The 21,436-nt window shown below is 43.4% G+C and overlaps 1 protein-coding gene across 4 annotated transcripts in view; it reads right to left on the reverse strand.

The window, feature by feature from the left end:
- LOC143964080 (A disintegrin and metalloproteinase with thrombospondin motifs 2-like) overlaps nucleotides 1-21,436 on the reverse strand; it is a 1,751,863-nt gene that overhangs the window by 161,572 nt on the left and 1,568,855 nt on the right. The window lies entirely within an intron of this gene.

The following is a 21,436-nucleotide window of genomic DNA, read 5'->3' on the forward strand; positions in this document are numbered from 1 at the left end:
GGTGAACACAAATGGTCAGGGGCAGGTAAAGAGCGTGCGCTCCAACTGCATTCCATGCTCTCTGATAGTGTACCGGAAGTGATGTGGGTGTGTGGCTCCGCCTTACATGTTTCATCGTAGACATTGTCTGAGGCAGTCCGCAGTTGGAGCAAATGCTACTTAACGGCCCCTGACCATTTGTGTTCACCATAGACTGTAGTTTCGTTTTGGAACTTCTTTTACCCATTGCATGGGACATTTGTTTTTAATTTGCCTTTTTAATAAAATAACCTTTTTACAGTATGGGAGCCCATATCACTTCCTTATGAGGATTTATCACTGGAACGTCATTGAAGTATTTCTGGAACTGCTCTGTACCTGGGAATCGCTGGATATAATAGAGGAGAGCCTAAGGTATCTTGACCTGGTGAACCAGCTGGAAGAGCTATCAAGGGACGAGACGTCTGGTTATTCCTATATGCCAACTACCCCTGCAGGGGTAATAGGAACTGGTGAGTGGGGACCCATAAGGAGGAGAACAAGAGTCACCTGATAATCTAAGCAATTGTCACCTTGGAATTTCCTGCATTTGTCACAGCAATACTAAATTTTTTTGATTGGACTATTTAATTTTTGAAGTGTATATATGAACTTTTAGTTATACTTCATTTTTTGAGTTTAATCATGGTGTTTTGAAATATTTTAACGCTACACATTTAAAAAAAAAAATAATTATGCTATTTGGTGCCACTTCACAGTTAAAAAGTTTTTGGGTTGATTAGGTTTTTTCCAACCCCAATCTTATCACGTATCTGTGAGGGTAGGTGTATTTCCCAAACTAATGCTTTCACATATAATCTTTTCACTATATTGAAATATGTTGGTAGATTTATGTGGGATTTTATATTATGTATATGTACACATACAGTACAAGATTGATAAGGCCAGATTTCAGTTGACGATGGTTGAGTTGTCAACGGAAGCCAACTCAATTACACATATCAAAAGGGAATTGTTGATCAAAGGGGAAGTGGACAAACAAGATTTACTCCCCATATCAAAGGGGACAGATAGTGTTCCGGGGCTCCGTTAATGTTAATATGCAAGAATTCAAATTAGGGCAGTTTATGACTGCAGCTGAATATAACTTTGCGTTCAGTCTATTCATTCTGGGCGTGTGATTATGAAGGCACAGGTCTACGAAACATGGGACTCTGAAGGCTAGTATTCATTGTCATATTACTTTGTTGGATTTTGTCATGTGTTGCAAGACTTTGTTCTGTGTTGAAAGTCAATAAAGTGCATCTCTCTAGAAGAATTGGGTTGCTGCGGAAGAGTACTTACATCATTATAACTACTACTAATTAAATTATCTACCCACTATAATATATCGCTACATTGGTGCCGTGACCTGTTCTTTGAAGGATACATCACTACATCGGTGCCGCTCAAGTGACCAGAAGAGCATTTTCGGAACATAGTAACAGAAGTCGGTGGTGACAACAATCCTGTGAGGTGGACAGAAGTCTGATGGAGACCCAAGAGCTGTGCTGTGACTCTAATGTCTGCTTGTGACATAAGAGAGTCTGATCTACAAAATTGGTAGGGGGAAAACACCGCGCTATATTGGAATACAGGTGAAAAAAACAGCTGCTGACACTTCAAACAAAGTCCAAAGTTATAAACAAAATAATAGTGTAGCGCTAATTATATAGTGATATAAACACAAGAGAAAAAATCCGTGTGTAAGCAATCTTCGAATGCTAAAAAAAACTAGAAATGTAGCCTTCTATCATGTGATTAATCCGTATATAAGAGGATAATATACTTGAAATGGGATATCTGAGTGAAAACAATCATATATAAACAACAATAACATAATGCCCCTGTTGAAGACACTCTTTGTCGAAACGCGTCGGGCTTGCATCTAGCACCCCACATTGCTCTTATTGCCGCTTCCGTTTTGTGATCACTTATCATAATTTATGTCCTTTTTTATGACTTTTTAATAAATACCTCATGGTAAACTTTTTTTGACCTGCACCATTTGGAGCTTTCTTTTTTCTTTTGTTCCTACCATCCTTGTCAACCCCCTTTACATTTGGGGTCTGGAATGTAAATGGGCCACACTTGATCCGGACAACTTGAGGGATCCCCCTGAAGAGACGCTTGCCACGGTTGTTTCACCACCCGGAGCCTTCTGGGAATCCCGTTGGACTGCTTCCAATCTACCATCTGGTCGCATGTGCAGACCCTAAGCGTTCCTGACTCTACTGTCGTAAGACTGGGGAGTCCACCGCATCTGGTAAGAGTATTCCATCTACTTTCTTGATTACTCCAGACAAGTTGACACATCTTGCTACACCTGATTAGTGAAACGTCTATTTTACCTGAAGAAGGCCTCTCATCTCACTTCACGTGTATCAGTCACATGATAGAGGACTTTATTCTTTGTTGTTTATATATGATTGTTTTCACTCAGATATCCCATTTCAAGTATATTATCCTCTTATATACGGATTAATCACATGATAGAAGGCTACATTTCTAGTTTTTTTTAGCATTCGAAGATTGCTTACACACGGATTTTTTCTCTTGTGTTTATATCACTATATAATTAGCGCTACACTATTATTTTGTTTATGATCTACAAAATTAACCACTTCAGCCCCGGAAGAATTTACCCCGTTCCTGACCAGAGCACTGCGTCGCTTTAACTGACAATTGCGCGGTCGTGCGACGTGGCTCCTAAACAAAATTGACGTCCCTTTATTCCCACAAATAGAGTATTCTTTTGGTGGTATTTGATCACCTCTGAGGCTTTTATTTTTTTGCGCTATAAACCAAAAAATAGTGAAAATTTTGAAAAAAAACAAGTTTTTTTACATTTTTCTGTAATAAATATCCCCAAAAAATATAAAAAAAATTCTCTCAGTTTAGGCCCATACATATTCTTTTATATATTTTTGGTAAAAAAAAAATCGCAATAAGCGTTTATTGATTGCTTTGCACAAAAGTTATAGCATTTACAAAATAGGGAGTTTTAGAGCATTTTTATTCATTTTTTTTTTTACTAGTAATGGCGGTGATCAGCAATTTTGATCATGACTGACACATTATGGCAGACACATCAGACATTTTTGACACGTTTTTGGGACCATTGTACTTTATATAGCAATCAGTGCTATACAAATGCACTGATTCCTGTGTAAATGACACTGGCAGTGAAGGAGTTAACCACTAGGGAGCAGGGTAAGGGTTAAGTGTGTCCCGGGGCATGTTTCCAACTGTGGGGGGTGTGGCTACATGTGACACATCACTGATCTCTGCTCCCGATCACAGGGAGCAGAGATCATTGACACTGTCACTAGGCAGAACGGGGAGATCCTTGTTTAAATTAGCATCTCCCCGTTCCTCCTCTCCTTGAGGCAATCTCGGCTATCCCCGTGGTGATTGAGTCTGCGGGACCCGCAGGCACGCCGACTTTCTGTTTCTTAAAGGGCCACGTACAAGCACGTTAGTTTGCCTGTACGATCCCTTCTGCTGACGTATATCGGCGTGAGGCAGTTGGCAAGTGGTTCAACTAGTTGGGAACCCCAGAATTATTCTCTGGAGACTGGAAACAACAACAAAAAAAGGGACTGTGTCGTTTACCAGAAGATCTGAACTGCAAGCCGGAGTAACTAATGCGGTGAGTAAAATATTTCCTTTTTTTTTTTTATTATTAGTAATATAGTCAAAATGCTTACCGTATATACTCGAGTATAAGCCGAGATTTTCAGCCTCTTTTTTGAGGCTGAAAGTGCCCCCTCGGCTTATACTCGAGTCACCGCTGTCTGACTGCTCGATCAGCGTATCGAGCAGACAGACGGCGGACATTAAAATTTAAAAGCCGCGCCTCCTTCTCCGCCTCCGCCTGTGATAGGCGGAACACTGAATTTCCCAGCAGTCAGTGTTCCACCTATCACGGACATCCGCTCATTCTCATACTACGGACGAGTATGAGAGGATGTCCGTGATAGGCGGAACACAGGCTGCTGGGAAATTGAGTGTTCCGCCTATCACAGGCGGAGGCGGAATTTTGAATTGTAGAATGGCCGCCGAGAAGAGCGGCGATCCATCGGCACGGCACGGGACGGAGGAGGCACGGGACGGAGGAGGCACGGCACGGGACGGAGGAGGCACGGGAAGGAGGAGGCACGGCACGGGACGGAGGAGGCACGGGACGGAGGAGGCACGGCACGGGTCGGAGGAGGCTCGGGACGACGGCGGCTCGGGACGGAGGCTTGGGACACAGGTAGGCTGGACACACACACAAGGCTGCACGGACACACACACACACACACACACACACACACACACACACACACACACACACACACACACACACACACACGGACACACACACACAAGGCTGCACGGACACACACACACACACACACACACACAGGGATGGATGGATGGATGGATACACACACACACACAGGGATGGATGGATGGATGGATACACACACACACACACACACACACACACAGGGATGGATGGATGGATGAATACACACACACACACACACACACACACACAGGGATGGATGGATGGATGGATGGATACACACACAGGGATGGATGGACGGACACACACACAGGGATGGATGGACACACAGGGATGGACGGACACACACACAGGGATGGACAGCCATGTCTCACCCTCGGCTTATACACGAGTCAATAAGTTTTCCAGTTTTTTGGGGGTAAATTGGGGGCCTCGGCTTATATTCGGGTCGGCCTATACTCGAGTATATACGGTACTCAGTGTGAAGCTAGTGTCTGTTCTGATAAAGTTAACAGATGGGTATTAAAATATATTAAGCGCTATGGTGGTCCTTATGAAATCCAGAAAAATGTAAGCAGACGTGGACGACGATGAAGGAATTTTCAGAGAAAAATGTTTTCTGATAGCAAAATTTCAGAAAGTAAAAGAAAAGGTTGTATTTTACAGGGCTTATTATCTTGCTGTTTAAGAATGGAAAGTTCTTTGAAGGGTAAGGTTGGGGAAATTACCCATTTACAGAATGCAGTTAATAATAGCAACAATGTTTGAGGTTACAAAACCAATTGAGACAGTAAATTTAAAATTGCATGCAGTTATCGTTGGGGGAGCTTTGCTTGAGAAATCTAAACGTTGTGATGAATTATCAGAGGAAAATGAGAGACAAATAATTATGAATTATGGAATTAGAGATCTCAGGAATGCAGATATACATCAAATCTTGGATTCAGAAATCTTCAGCAAAATACAAACACAAACTTTCTATCAAATGAAACAGAACCTCATATTAAATCTGATAATTCATTGCCAGCTGCACCCATTGTGACCACCGCAGTTTATATCAATGAAGCCTTTGAAAGCAAAAGAATTAGATGTGATTCTTATGCCGCGTACACACGATCAAACAAACAATCGGGTGGAAAAGTCCGGCAAACTCAAGTCCGCCGGACAATCCCCCCCGTGTGTAGCCTCCGGCGTACTTTTTTGGCCCAAAAGTACGGCGGACTTAGAAAGTAGTTTTGCACTCCAATCTTCCCGCCGGACTTGCATTTCGGCGGACAATCCGGCCGTGCGTATGCCAGTCCGCCGTACTTTTGAAATGAACGGACTTTTCCCGCCCGGAGAAAAGTCCGGTCATTACGAGCGGGTCTCCAGGTAGGCGGGGCCCGCGAAGAAGACGTCGCTGGCCCTGCCACCTGGTATGGACTTAAAGGGGAACCCCAACGCCGAAAAAAATCGGTGTGGGGGTCCCCCCAGGTCCACATCAGACACTTGTATGAGCACGCTACCCGGCCGACCAGGAAAGGGGGGACGAGCGAGCGCCCCCCCCCCCCCTCCTGAGCCGTACCAGGCCCCCACCCCAAAGCACCTTGTCCCCATGTTGATGAGGACAAGGGCCTCTTCCCGACAACCCTGGACGTTGGTTGTCGGGGTCTGCGGGCGGGGGGCTTATCGGAATCCGAGAGCCCCCTTTAATAAGGGGGCCCCCGGATACCGGCCCCCCACCCTATGTGAATGAGTATGGGGTACAATGTACCCCTACCCATTCACCTGTAAAATACAGTAAAAAAAAACACAACACACAAGATAAAATAGTTTATTGCACAGCTCCGAGGGTCTTACGTCTTCGGGGGTCTTCTCGCCGGACTCCTCCACTATCTTCTTCTAGCTCTTTTACTAGTGGAGGAACCCGGCATTCTTCCTCGGCCCGGCCTCTTCTTCCGACTTCGGGGGTCTTGTCCCCCACTTCGGTTCTGCTGCCGGGACACCGCGCCTTCTTATAGCTCTTTTACAGGCGGTGGCCCGGTCTTCTGTCGCCGCCGTCGTCGTCGTCGTCGCCGCCGCCTTCTGTTCTTCTCTTCAATTCAGATGTTGACTCGTCGCTCCCTCCGCTCACAATGACGGGGACCGGGCGCGCGGCGACTTATATAGGGACATCACCGGATGATGTCCCCGCCTATTATCTGGGACTGCGACACCATAATGGGCGGGGACATCATCCGGTGATGTCCCTATATAAGTCGCCGCGCATCGCGTCGGAGCCATTGTGAGTGGAGGATGCGACGAGTCAACATCTGAAGAGAAGAACAGAAGAACAGAAGGTGGCGGCGACAACAACAGCGGCGACAGAAGACGGACCACCGCCTGTAAGAGAGCTATAAGAAGGCGCGGTGGCCCGGCAGAAGAACTGAAGAGAGGCACAAGACCCCCGAAGACGGAAGAAGAGGGCGGCGAGGAAGAAAGCCGGGCTCCTCCGCTAGCAAAAGAGCTAGCAGAAGATAGCCGAGGAGTCCAGCGAGAAGACCCCTGAAGATGGAAGACCCCCGGAGCTGTGCAATAAACTATTTTACCCTGTGTTGTGTTTTTTTTGTACTTTTTTTCACAGGTGAATGGGTAGGGGTACATTGTACCCTATACTCATTCAAATAGGGTGGGGGGCTGGTATCGGGGGCCCCCTTATTAAAGGGGGCTCCCGGATTCCGATAAGCCCCCCCGCCCACAGACCCCGACAACCAACGGCCAGGGTTGTCGGGAAGAGGCCCTTGTCCTCATCAACACCCCATGTTGAGGGCAGGCGGCCTGGTACTGCTCAGGAGGGGGGGGGGCGCTCGCTCGTCCCCCCCTTTCCTGGCTGGCCGGGTAGTGTGCTCGGACAAGGGTCTGATGTGGACCTGGGGGGAACCCCCACACCGATTTTTTCGGCATGGGGGTTCCCCTTTAAGTCCATACCAGGTGGCGGGGCCAGCAACGTCTCCTTCACGGGTCCCGCCTACCTGGAGACCCGCTCGAAATGAGCGGACTTTCCTCCACTTTTGTGGGCGAGTCTGTTCATTTCAAAAGTAGGGCGGATAGTACGGTGGACTTAGTACGCCGTATTAGTCCGCTGAAAAAGTGCCGTGTGTGGGCAAGTAGCCCATTCGGAAAGTCGAACGGACAGTCTGGCGGGAAGTCCGCCAGACTAAGTCCGTCGGATAGTCCGCTACGTGTGTATGTGGCATTAGAGAAATATGAATGATTCCCTGCCATGATTTAAACAGATTTTTAAAATGGTTTTGTGACTTGCAGAATTTCAGAGATATGTACAGTCTAAACCCATCTGATTTAGAAAGAGTCATACAACATTCTATAGGAAGTGGTCTTTGGATGAGAATTAAACAAATCTGAATTCAGCCTCTGAGGACAAGGGACATATTACTGGACTTGTGTGTTTTGTATGGTGTACGTTCTGATGTTACTATGCGTGGGAAGAGCCAACAAATGTAAAGTGAATCTCCCTATGAATTATCACACAGGATAGCAACTATTTTGGAATTATTACAAAAACTGCAGGTAGTCCAAAAATTTCCACCCTTTACCTAAATACCCACCTCTACTCAACTAGAGCTGCCACTTGAAAAAATGTGTAAAGTGCAAATCGTATTTTACCTTTTAAATCTAGAATCAGAAAAAAGGAAAAATAGTGGCGCTTAACCATAACTTATAACTAACTCCAAGAAACGTGACAACAATTAAATGGTATGAACAACATGTGTGAGAACAACGATTGTATCACCCTATGATAAGTGAACCAAATAAATGTGTCACAGAACAAACACAATTAAGATAAAGTTCATGAGAGTGTCCAAAAGTATCCTTTGAAGTAATGCCTCTTCTTATTCCATCCACCACACCAAATTGATCAGTGATTCCACTCGCTTAAGAAATGCACTCACCAACTCCCAATGCCTGCACTTTCATATCAGGCGCTTATCAGCCAAACAGCAAGTAGTGAACCATTGCTCCAATCATCCATTGTGCAAATTCAAATATTCCACATGTAAAATAATAAAGCTGCTTCAATAGTGTAAAACTGTATGAATCAATTTATTAAAACACAAAAACACTTCAACCTTTAAACTCACATTTCACAGTTCAAAAGCCAGCAAATAGATATCAAAGTCACAGCAAGCCTCCCTCCTGAACAGCACAAACTTTGGACTGTGGCCACGGCGGACCCGAGGTGTGTCTCCAGATCTGTTTTTAAATACAAATGACACTTCTCTAGCAGTGGGGGTGAATTAGTTTCAAACTGTAAACGTGTAAATAGTGCTTTGTTTTAACTTTAACCGCTAGAGATCCGCGCTATAGCCGAATGACGACTACAGCGCGGACCTGCTTTGCCGGGACGACGTCTATTGACGTCGTCCCGTGCACGAGCAACCTGCGCGCCCCCTGAGGGGCGCACGCGGTGTGCTCTGTGATCAGCGAGTCTATGAGACTCGCCTGATCACAGATCGGAGTAAGGGATCGACCTGGACCCCTTACCACGTGACCAGCTGTCAGCTAATGACAGCTGATTATGTGATGACAACAGAGCCGGTAATTTTTGCTGTCAACGCGAGCAGAAAAAAAAAGCCGATCACCAGCGGCCGTGAGAGGGACTTCAGTCCCGATCATGGCGAGCTGGCGCCAGCTCATCAGTGCCCACCTGCCCCCTGCCAGTGCCACCTAAGGAAAGGCAAAAGTGCCACCCATCAGTGCCACCCATTAGTGCCCATAGTGCCACCCATCAGTGCCCACAGTGCCACTTATCAGTGCCCACAGTGCCACCTATCAGTGCCCACAATCTGCCTCAACAACAGTGCTGCACCTCAGTGCCACATATCCATGCCCATCAGTGTCATCTACCAGTGCCCATCAGTACCGCCCATCAGTGCCCAGCAGTGCCACCTATCAGAGCCACCTATCAGTGCCACCTATCAGTGCCCATCAGTCCCATCTATCAGTGGTACCTATCAGTGCCCATTAGTGTCACCCATCCGTGCCACCCATCAGTGCCATTTTATCTGTGCCCATCTTTGCCCATCAGTGCCGCCTTATCTGTGCCTATCGGTGCCACCTTAACTGTGCCTATCAGTGCCCACCAGTGCAGCCTATCAGTGCCCACCAGTGCTGCCTCATCAGCGCATTTTAATGAAGGAGAAAAATTACCTGTTTGCAAAATTTTATAACAAACTATTAACCACTTGCTTACTGGACACTTAAACTCCCCTCCTGCCCAGACCAATTTTCAGCTTTCAGCGCTGATGCAATTTGAATGACAATTGCGCGGTCATACAACACCGTACCCAAATGAAATTTTTATCATTTTTTTCCCACAAATAGAGATTTCTTTTGGTGGTATTTAATTACAGCTGGGAGTTTTATTTTTTGCTAAACAAACAAAAAAGATGAAAAAAAAATAAAATCATGTTTAATAGTTCGTTATAAAATTTTGCAAACAGGTCATTTTTCTCCTTCATTGAAATGCGCTGATGAGGCGGCACTGGTGGGCACTGATAGGCTGCACTGGTGGGCACTGATAGGCTGCACTGGTGGGCACTGATAGGCATGGTTAAGGTGGCACCGATAGGCACAGATAAGGCGGTACTGATAGGCACATATAAGTCGGTACTGATGGGCACAGATAAGGCAGCACTGATGGGCACAGATAAGGCAGCACTGATGGGCAAAGATGGGCACAGATAAGATGGCACGGATGGGTGGCATGGATGGGTGGCACAGATGGGCACGGATAGGTACCACTGATAGATGGGACTGATGGGCACTGATAGGTGGCACTGATAGGTGGCTCTGATAGGTGGCACTGATGGGCACTGGTAGATGACACTGATGGGCACGGATATGTGGCATATGAGCTGCAGCACTGTTGAGGCAGATTGTGGGCACTGATAGGTGGCACTGTGGGCACTGATAGGTGGCATTATGGGCACTAAGGGGTGGTACTGATGGGTGGCACCATTTACTTTAATTAGGTTGCACTGGCAGGGGGCAGGTGGGCACTGATGACTTGGCCGTGAAGTCCCTCTCACGGCCGCCGGTGATCGGCTTTTTTTTTTCTCCTCACGCTGTCAGCGCGAGGAGGAAAAATAGCCGATTACCGGCTCTGTTGTGATCACATGATCAGCTGTCATTGGCTGACAGCTGATTACGTGGTAAGGGGTCGGGATCGACCCGTTGCTCCGATCTATGATCAGGCGAGTCTCATAGACTCGCTGATCACAGAGCACGCCACGCGCGCCCCTCAGGGGGCGCGCAGGCCGCTCGTGCATGGGACAACGTCAACAGACGTAGTCCCGGCAAAGCAGGTCCGCGCTGTAGCCGGCTATAGCACGGATCTCAATCGGTTAAACATGATTTTTTTTGCATCTTTTTTTGTTTAGCAAAAAATAAAACTCCCAACTGTAATTAAATATCACCAAAAGAAAGCTCTATTTGTGGGAAAAAAATGATAAAAATTTAATTTGGGTACAGTGTTGTATGGCCGCGCAATTGTCATTCAAAGTGCATCAGCGCTGAAAGCTGAAAATTGGTCTGGGCAGGAGGGGGTTTAAGTGCCCAGTAAGCAAGTGGTTAAACAACGTTTAAGGACCTTGCTAATGAGTCTTTTGTTGGAGAGTTTTTTATCTTTCAGATATTGCCTGAGATGCTTGTTTGCATGTGAATAGAAGAAGCACTAGAAGTATCTGAAATTGCTGGCGAGTGAGAAACCCTGAATAGACAATATATCACTTTACAAGGAATTATAAAGAATTCATGGACTCTCTCAATATTCACCAAGCAATGGATTTTTCTTTTTTTTTGGACATTCAAATTTCTTTTTTTAATTTTTTTCTTTTCTTTTCAATGGACCCGTTTTTGTTTTTACTTTTCTTCAACGCCCTAATTTAAATTTTTTATCCCTTTTCATGATATATTTTGCTTTTCATTTTTTATTTTCATTATGTTTTATTTCTTGAACTTTATCTTAAAACCAAAGATAATCATTTAAATCTAAAATAATTTTCATAACTTCTGTACATATCACATAATACGTATTGATCAATATATTTGACATTTAAGGTGAGATTCTGCACAATGGCTTGGCATAGCATAAATTACTGGGTGTCTGAGTATTTGTATACTTAGACTGAGTAGAATAGTATGTTGGGTGGTTTTTCTAAATTTATAAGAGGGGCGAGTGAAATTCATCACTCTAGTCATGATTTGAAATTTGTTGAATCAATTGTTTATAATATGCTGAAGGCTATGACATATATAGATGAAAAATAACTTTCTACCTTTCATGGCAAAAATATTGGCAAGAATTTCCACTACCGCCTTGTCTGGACACATGATCTGATAAACACGATGTCAAGCTGATACTATAAAAACCATCTTGTGGTCCCATTCAGGTGGAATTATGGACTGCATGATTCAAGTAACTGTTCTATTGAAGGTAATTTATAAAAAAGCTAATTGTGGCTGGCAACCAACAAATTCTGGTACTTGACAGGTACACAACAGGTCACCATTGCTCAAATATTAAATGGAAAGAAGCAGATGTGAATTGTAAAATGCTTGCAAGATGGACTACAGCTTTAAGCACATGAATGTCAAGTGCAAGGAAATAGTTTGCAGCACAGAGTTTTTACTGCTGTAGCCAAACCTTTTGACCTTGAAAGTGAGTGCTGGTACACTGATGGTTCTTCTTACTATAAAGTTGAAAGTAGAATGTTTGTGCAAAAGCATCTTTAAAAATGAAAAGCTTGAGCATGAAAATGAAAGAATCCTGGACTTATGTGGATTGGAGCTCCCAGAGCATACCGAGTTTACTTTCAGTGAGATGTGATGAAGTCAGACCGAAGAATGGACTGTGACATCAGCTCGTCTTTGCGCAATATTCAAGATCTTGATGTGATATAATAAGGCTTAACAGCTATATGGGCCACTGATGTTTACCAAATCCTTTTCCAGTCATGGTCTAAAAGTTATTTAATCTCATCACTGTTTCATGAGGATATTTTAGAGGCTGGTGAAGAGAGATGTAACCAGTTTTAACTTCATATTTTATATGAGCCATTGTAAAGCATTCAGTACCTTAAATCATAAGGATATTTTTTGTTGTTTGATTTATGGGTCAGTTCTAGTAGTTAGAACTGACCCAAGTGGGGGTATATGTTGTAATATGTTGGTAGATTTATGTGGGATTTTATATTATTATTATATATATGCACAAGTAGTACAAGATTGACCAGGCCAGATTTCAGTTGACAATGGTTGAGTTGTCAACTGAAGCCAACTGAATTACGCATATCTAAGGGGACTTGTTGATCAAAGGGGAAGTGGACAAACAAGATTTACTCCCCATATCACAGGGGACAGATAGTGACTCTCTCTCTGTTAATGTTAATATTCAAGAATGCACATTAGGGCAGCTGAATATAACTTTGCGTTTAGTCTATTCATTCTGGGTGTGTGATTATGAAGGAAACGTGGGACTCTGAAGGCTGGTATTCGTTGCCATATTACTCTGTTGGATTTTGTCATGTGTTGCAAGACTTTTTTCTGTGTTGGAAGTCAATAAAGTGCACCTCTCTGGAAGAATTGGGTTGCTGCGGAAGAGTACTTACATCATCATTATAATAACTAATAATTAATTATCTGCCCATTATAATATATCACTACATATATGTCACATTATAGGATGCTTTTATGTTTATCAACATAGGGGCAATAGGAGCTGTTGAGTGGGAACTCTAACCCCAATATTATCACGTATCTGCGAGGGTAGGTGTATTTTACACACTGCTGTTTTCACATATAATCACTTCACTATGTGTCACATTATAGGATGCTTTTATGTTTATCAAGCACTTGAGGTTTTTATAATTAGTGGAGTTTATTTATTTTATTGGTCGTTGCACCATACACATACCCACCTTTACACTTAGAGGGTTTGATCAATCACCTTCTAGCCTATAGGTAGTGCCACCAAGCCCACTCTGCTTTATTTTTACCTTATAGCCCCTTGTGGGAGGCTATTAGGGGAGTCTGCAACCATAGTTATATCCGCACGGAGCCCTCAATATTTTTCTTACAGACTTTCTTCTGCCAAATTATTATTTTTTTGCACAAGTGTAGTAGATTTTGATTGGTTCTTTCTCGAATGTTGTGCAGAGGCAGTCAGGCACACAACATTTTCCACACTCTCTGGTTCAATAAGTAATCTAAGGTGTGCCTTTTTATGTATTTTTATTGCTGAAGAACTTGGATGGGGAGATGGGTGCCATGTAATACCACAGGAACACGAAATAACAAGAGGACACTTTAGCTGGTCATACGGGTATTGAAATAAAGCCAGGACTGGCTGAGATTTGATCCATCTATGGGCAAGCTGATTATACCCAAGTCGATCCATTGGTGGACTTGGATTCAATCAGCCTGTCAGATTTTTTACATGCCATTACTGCCAGCAGCCAAAGCCATAATCATTGCGTTCTACCAATCGAGAAGGCTCCCCACATCCCCTTGACGACAGATAATAGCCCTGCGGGAGGCATTCCCCCATCAACACCTGCCGTGAAAGGAAAGAAAATGAAATCCTCTCTGGGCTGCTTTTAAATTCTCTAGACCTTTGAGATGTGAAGATCACCGAGGTGATCTTGGTCAAAGAGCTCAAAAATCACCAGGGTTCAACAGCCTTTAAAAAAAAAAAATTGACTAGCAAGGCCTAACTAAATAATAAGGATGACACAGGGACAACTTAGAAAAATTATAATGAAACTAATCTCACTGTAAAAATATAATGTTAGGCTACCTTCCCCCCTTCCCCTTTCCCCCCTCCCCTCTTTTTTTCTCCCCTCCCTTCCCTGTTGTCCCTCCCCATTTTAGACTCCCCTGCTCCTTGCTTCCAAACCACTTTTCCATTCTGTTGCTTTATTCTCATCATTTTTTTTGTTTGTTTTTTAATTTCTCACTTGAGCCCCCTGTTTCCCTCTTTAGTTATTCCTAAATCATCAACTTGGGGCTTTTTATCTCGTTCCACGTTCAGTTTTCACTACTTTTCACCATTACTTTTATCACTAAGGTAGATACCCTTTTCTTTGGTACAGTTTCATTATTACTATCTGGCATGTGAATATATTTTATTATTCTATCTAGATATTGGCCTGCTGGTTTTGTCTATATATTTTCTCTCCCCTAGTCACCGCGGGAGGCTTTGACTGGGTGCCTAGCATGCCCCACCTTTTGCTGGAGTGTGGGTAAGCAGTTTGCAACTGTGACTTTTTCCAACTTTTTCTTCGTCACCATACCAATCTTTATTGTCTTAACTAAATATTACCTTACCTTATTGTTATGGAATTTTTATATTTCTTGCAGATGTATTTCCTGATGAAGCAGTTAAACTGCGAAACTAGCTGAAATATCATGCCATCTGTAAATTTTATGGAATTATTCTAATTTTGTTTTTTGTATTAATAAAATGTTGTTGAATTTTTTTAAACTTTGTTCATAAATTCTTCTTGTAACTGTTTAAGTTGTACCGAGATAGTCCGCTTGCCTTTTTGCTCTTGATGGATCTGGGTTGGGATTCAGACTCTCATACCTCTATTCTATTCAATTCGGATGATGGCACACAACTCGTTATGTGTTCTATTGCACAATGTGAGGCCACTCATTATTTTCTCAATATCAATTAGGTGGATAATACACCTGGGGTTGGTGGAGATTACCAGTTGAGGCTTGGAGGTTGAACCCGTGGGGTATTTATAGCTCATCTCTGGATATTCAGATTCACAACCCCGTGCAATCCTTTTAACTCCCCGATATTCGGGGAGGGCCTCTCTCGTTCTTATTTCTACTTCATTTAATCTATTTGTAAAATTGAGATATATATTTTTCTTTTTCTCAGTCTATTTTTAGTGGCCTAGAGGGCATCTGATGGATGTTTTAGGCACAACCTGGACGGGTTTCGTGACCCAAATACAGACTGTGTGTCTGACCACCAGTACTAGGTCCAATGACAAGATTAAAACATTCCAGTATGTTTAATCTCCTTAAAATGCAAGTCACACCTACACTGGCACATGGAATACTTCAAACAGTATATTAGGGAAGAGACCTGTCCTCTGGGTCTGAGAATCCAGCTTTTTCCCCACCATTAAGGACCCCTCCCCCTCCTTTAAATTTTCTTGGGAAAAAACATTAACCCCTTGCAGTTTAGAACTGATGGAAACTTTATTTAGCCAGTATACTCTTGATATGATCTCACTTGACAGTGAAATCAATAGGCTTAATACACAATACCAGCACCTCTTGGACATTCCACCCTTCTCCAATCAATGGAAGGAGGTTAAAGAGCGTCTGGAGGAGATGAATGAAGACATCATTAAAAATAAGCAGTCTAAATTCGTCAAGGACAAACTTGCTTTTTCTGAGGGGTTCGCGGTAGAATGAAAGATAGGAGATAGGTGCCACGTGGCACCCCCCCACCTAGTGTAGTCCCTCCACAAACTGAGTCTTATTCATCACTCTCATCATCTATTTCTCATTCAACAGGTGCTCGTTCTATGGATCCAGCTGCTTCAAAATCTACATGTAAGCAATTTCACTATAGTGGGGGCACCTCCCCTGCAGCACCTAGTAAAGGTAAAAAGACATCTTCTAATCACAAATCAGCACATGCGTTGGGGGACCCTTCCCCTCTACCCTCACAATTAGATGGCGGAGCTGGTTCCTACACATTACATGGTGTTATTCCCAAGGTTCTTTGATCAGTTTCCAGCAGTTCCAAAAAAACACTGATTGACATCGATTTTTTAGACCTAACTTCACCAGATCTAAGTAAACATCAACAAACCAAACTAGACACATTTGTTCGCAAACCACCCTCCACACCTCTACCCAGCACTTCCACTTATTACACTTGAACGTAATTAATTTGGCGTCTTGCCCTTTATCTTCAGATGAGCAATCTGTCTTACAATTAGGTTTAGGTTTCTGTCCCCTCGATTCTATACACATCACTGAAACTATGTAAGACCTCTATTTATTTGCACGCAATTTAACGTTTGAATTGGTATTCGACAAAAATCGCCAGAACGCCAACTAAGAACGTGAACTTACGGAAAGTACGAGACATTTTATAATGGAAGGATTCCACGCTTTGCACGATTTAATGCTTCTATATGATGAAAGTGCCATGGGGACACTTCAAATTCACAATCTGAGCCGTTGATCAACTCTTCCGATACTACTACTATACTGATTCCCACTGTGCCTACACCTTCTAAGTCCATTAGCTAGTTTAAACCTAAATCACATAATTTCCCTGAACTTATGACTTGCCCAGCTATATGGGTCTTCCTCCACCAGTTTATAATAGACCTAAAAAAAAAAACATTGGCAGGAATTTTCACCTAATTTGACTGATAACCAGCAACAAGACCTCAAACACCTACAAAAACGTTGTGACAATGTCATTAAGCCATCCGACAAAGGGGGCAATATATGACAAAATAATGTCACATACTCAATATCAGATTATGTGTCACAATGTATTAGACAACTCCACATGGTACCAACCCATTTCATCTATTAGCATTATCTGTTTCATTCATGAATTTAGAGAACTTTGCATGGAGGCCTTCTGGCAAGGCCTGATTGATAGAGATACCCTCAATTATTTGGTCCCTAAACATCCACGCACCCCTACCTTTTATACATTACCAAAGATGCACAAAAATCTTACTCAGCCACCGGGAAGACCCATTGTCTCCGGCATTGGGTCCATAAACGATAATGCTAGTAAATTTGTGGATAGTTTTCTATTACCTCATGTATCGAGTTTTCCATCACATATCCGTGATACTTCTGATCTCCTCAGACACATTGAGGGGATTCAGGTCCCTTGCGACTCCCTCCTCGTGGCTATTGATGTTGAGTCCTTATACTCGAGCATCCCCCACGAGAAGTGAGTCGCGACAGTTAGACTGTTCCTGATGGAACAGGAACACACATCTTGGCCACTCAATGAATTTATCTTAAAACTATTATCCTTCGTGCTCCATCACATGCAAATCTATACCTTGAAGCGTGGGACAGATTTTTTTTCTCCAGTGATGTGTATTCATCTTTTTTGGAGTCAATACTTTGCCAATACATGGTCCTGCTAACTGACACAATCCGGACCCCTACTAGCTGACACCATCCAGAGCCCACTATCTGTCACCATCTACTGTTCTACTAATTAACACCATCCAATGCCCTACTTACTGTCACAATCCAAAACCCCACTTACTAACACCCTCTATACCCTACCAACTGGCACAACCCACAGCCCCACTGTCACCATCTACTGCCCTGCTAATTGTCACCATACTCTGTCCTACTAACTGGAATAGAGGTTTGAGAGCCTGGACCCCAACCCAGACCCATCAAGAGCAAAAAGGCAAGTGGACTATCTAGGTACAACTTAAACAGTTACAAGAAGAATTTATGCACAAAGTTTTTTTTTAAAAAAATCAACATTTTATTAATACAAAAAACAAAATTTGAATAATTCCATATAATTTACAGATGGCGTGGCATTTCAACTAATTTTGCGGTTTAACCACTTCATCAGGAAATACATCTGCAAGAAATATAAAAATTCCATAACAATAAGGTAATGTAACATTTAGTTAAGATAATAAAGATTGGTATAGTGGGGAAGAAAAAGTTGAAAAAGTCATATTTGTAAACTGCTTACCCACACTCTAGCAAAAGGCGGGGCATACTAGGCACCCAGTCAAAGCCTCCCTCAGGGACTGGGGGAGAGAAAATATATAGACAAAACCAGCAGGCCAATATCTAGATAGAATAATAAAACATATTCACATGCCAGATAGTAATAATGAAATGGTACCAAACAAAAGGGTATCTACCATAGCGATAAAAAGTAATGGTGAAGAGCAGTGAAAACTGAAAGTGGAACGAGATAAAAAGCCCCAAGTTGATGATATAGGAATAATTAAAGAGAGAATCAGGGGGCTCAAGTGAGAAATGAAAAAACAGGGAAAAAAATGATGAGAATAAAGTGATAGAATGGAAAAGTGGTTGGGAAGCAAGGAGAAGGTGAGGCTAAAATGGGGAGGAAAAACAGGGAAGATGGGGGGGAGAAAAAAAAGAGGGGATGGGGGGAAAGTGTACGAAAACCACAGTCTCATGGACAGGGAAAATTGCATTGGCTATAATGTCCATCCTTGAACATGTGCTATACTTCTTCAGGACGATCCCCTTGCTGATATCAACAACCCCCCTCAAGACCCTACAGAAATCTATAAACGCTTTTATATGAGCCAATAAAAAAGCAAGGGTAAGAGGGGAGTCCATGTAAACACCGGTCACACAAGCAGGCCTGGGTGCCCCAGACCTAGCCAAATACTACACAGCTACCATCCTTGACCAAACTAAATACTGGTGGTTCCCAACAGCAGACAAACTTTGGATACACATTGATCATCAGTCCCTCTCCTTGGGTCTCCGGGCACTATTAGGAGCATCTACGCTCACCCATAAAATTTAACAGAACCTTCCTAGGAGCAGTTCAGGCTACTCTTAAGACATGGAAATCCGTTCTGAAAACCCCATGAAGAAAACAAACATTGATTGATCTAAATACCCTGCTTTCATGTTTACCCTTACTGATTCCAGACTTGGACATCTCCATGTGGAAAAAAGTGGCCTCAATTTAGTTGGCCAACTTTACGAGAAACAACACATGCCCCCATTTCAAGACCTAGTTAGAACCTATGGCATTCCACAGAAGGATTTTTTACAAATACAACACCTTCTATCCCCCCTACTCTTAAGGGAGGATACTCTAATGAAACAAATCTACTCCTCCTTCTCATCAGATAATCTGACTAAAAAAGGAATCGCCATAATATACAATGTTCTATGTACCAGAGGAATGCCTGAAAAAAACTCCGGCCATGATCTCATGGGAACACAACCTAGGAATTGTATACACAAAGCAGCAATGTTGTCATGTACTTCAACAACCTAGAAAGGCACATTTTCCATATGTGGAAACTCACACCATCAGTCACATTTGGTGGTACTGCCTGAAAATTACATCCTTTTGGAAAGACATATCTTACCTCATCTCCTCTATCACCAGAATAAACCACCCGTTACCCCCCGAAACATTGCTTTTTGGCATTGGCATAGACAAAGGCCAAGCAAATTCCATATCGTTATCACCCATATTCGTATAGCAGCTAGAAGAGTGAACATCTGGAGATCAGATATTCCTCCCTCCTGCACCCTCGAACAAATCTTTGCAAAACTTCAAAATACCTTATGCCAACAAAAATGGGCATGTTGGACCATGGGCAATAGAAAAACTATCCTGCTGTGATCAAACACTGCTCAAACCTTTATCACTTACAGCCATTTGAATCTGTCTGCTGGGGAAAAACCAAACCTCCCCAAATCAACATCACTTGCGCCTTCTTGTTTCATGACACAGAGCTGTTTTTCATTCGTTTTCTACCTTCGAGTTTAGGTAACGAACTTCAATGAGTTACAGTACAAATGTTACTTATTTTTGTGTTAAACATATTCTCACTTCTAGAATGTTAAATTAATGCCTCCCTTCGCCACATCCAATCTCCAAACGCTAGTATTAAGCTTACAGAAATGTATGTCTTTTCATCTGTTACTACCTGTATCAAAATAATCTTCAATAAAGGTCAAGATTAAATAAAATAATAAAAGCCATTAATAAAAACGTCAGGAGCTCCAGTTCCGTCATATAAAAAATACACAACGCTGCAATCAAAAATACCAGTAATCCTACTCATATCATCACAAGATAATAATCAACACACACAAATCAATAGAATTGGTAAAAAATATTGGCATTTATTGAGCGAGTACAGGGAGAGTGCCAAAAAAGACACATTCAAGTATCTATGCACATTCAGATGTGGGGGCTGCAACTATTGCCAATATATTAATACCTCTAAGCACATTATTCTACCCAATGGAGAAAGATATACCTCCAAACATTATGCCAACTGTGAAACGAAAGGGGTAGTCTATCTTCTCACATGTGAATGTACTGGATTCTATGTTAGAAACACCAAATTAATATTATGGAGATGGGCCTTTCGGCCCATCTCTAGCATGAAGTCCAGCAATGATGAAATTCCACTAGGATGACCTGTAGCCAACATCACTGGTGGGCATTTCCCCCAAATTCAATTTTAGGTACTTAACTGAATCCACCTGAGTTTACATGGGGGAGACTGAAATAAGTGTCTCCTCCAGTGTGAGCTCCGATGGATTTTTAAACTCAATGCAACCACTCCACCAGGCTTGAATGAAGTGATATCTTTAAAGTCCTTTTATCAGAGCCTACGTACCTGACTGGTGAGTCCACTTGGGCAGAGGGGGGTCTCCCTTACGTGTTCGACTCGTGGCCCTTGGTAGAGAAGACAGGTGGCTCAGGAGTGCAGAGGAGTATGAGAGCCTGGTAGGTGAGTCTTGATGCTGGAAGAGAAGGGTCTTCAGACAGCTAGGTGGAGAGCAGGAATGCAGGCAGCGGATACTGAGCAGGAGCCGGTAAGGTAAGTCCAGGTACAGGCCGGGTTCAGCAACGTTTAGGCAGCAAGGTACAAGGGAGCAGACAGGAGCAAGGTCAAAAACGAGCCTGAAGTCAGGTGTGGGCGGATATCCAGGAAGGTCAGAAGAGCAAGCCGAGTCAAAAGATAATCAAGCCGGAATTCAGGTTCAGGGAACAAGGTCACGGGGAGCTGTTGATCAGGCAGCACTGATCAATGGGTTCAGCCAGACTAAATAGGCCAGCCGGCGCCAAACAGCGTGCACGTGCATGTGTGACCAAACCCTAGCACACGCGCGCGAGCACCCGCGCGTGCACCAGCACCCCCAGAAGCACACGAGTCTATGCCCACAGGAACGCGCGTTCGTGCACCAACATGCGCACCAGGGTCAGCCAGCACACGCGCACGAGTGCCCACAGGAGCGCACACAGCCACGTGCACAGGAACACGAGCGCCAACACGCGCCGTCACACACCGGCACGAGCCAGGGCGGCCA

Source organism: Lithobates pipiens, unplaced genomic scaffold, assembly GCF_037356315.1.
Source record: "Lithobates pipiens isolate NorthernLeopardFrog02 unplaced genomic scaffold, aLitPip1_a1.2 Scaffold_8, whole genome shotgun sequence".
Lineage (NCBI taxonomy): Eukaryota > Metazoa > Chordata > Amphibia > Anura > Ranidae > Lithobates > Lithobates pipiens.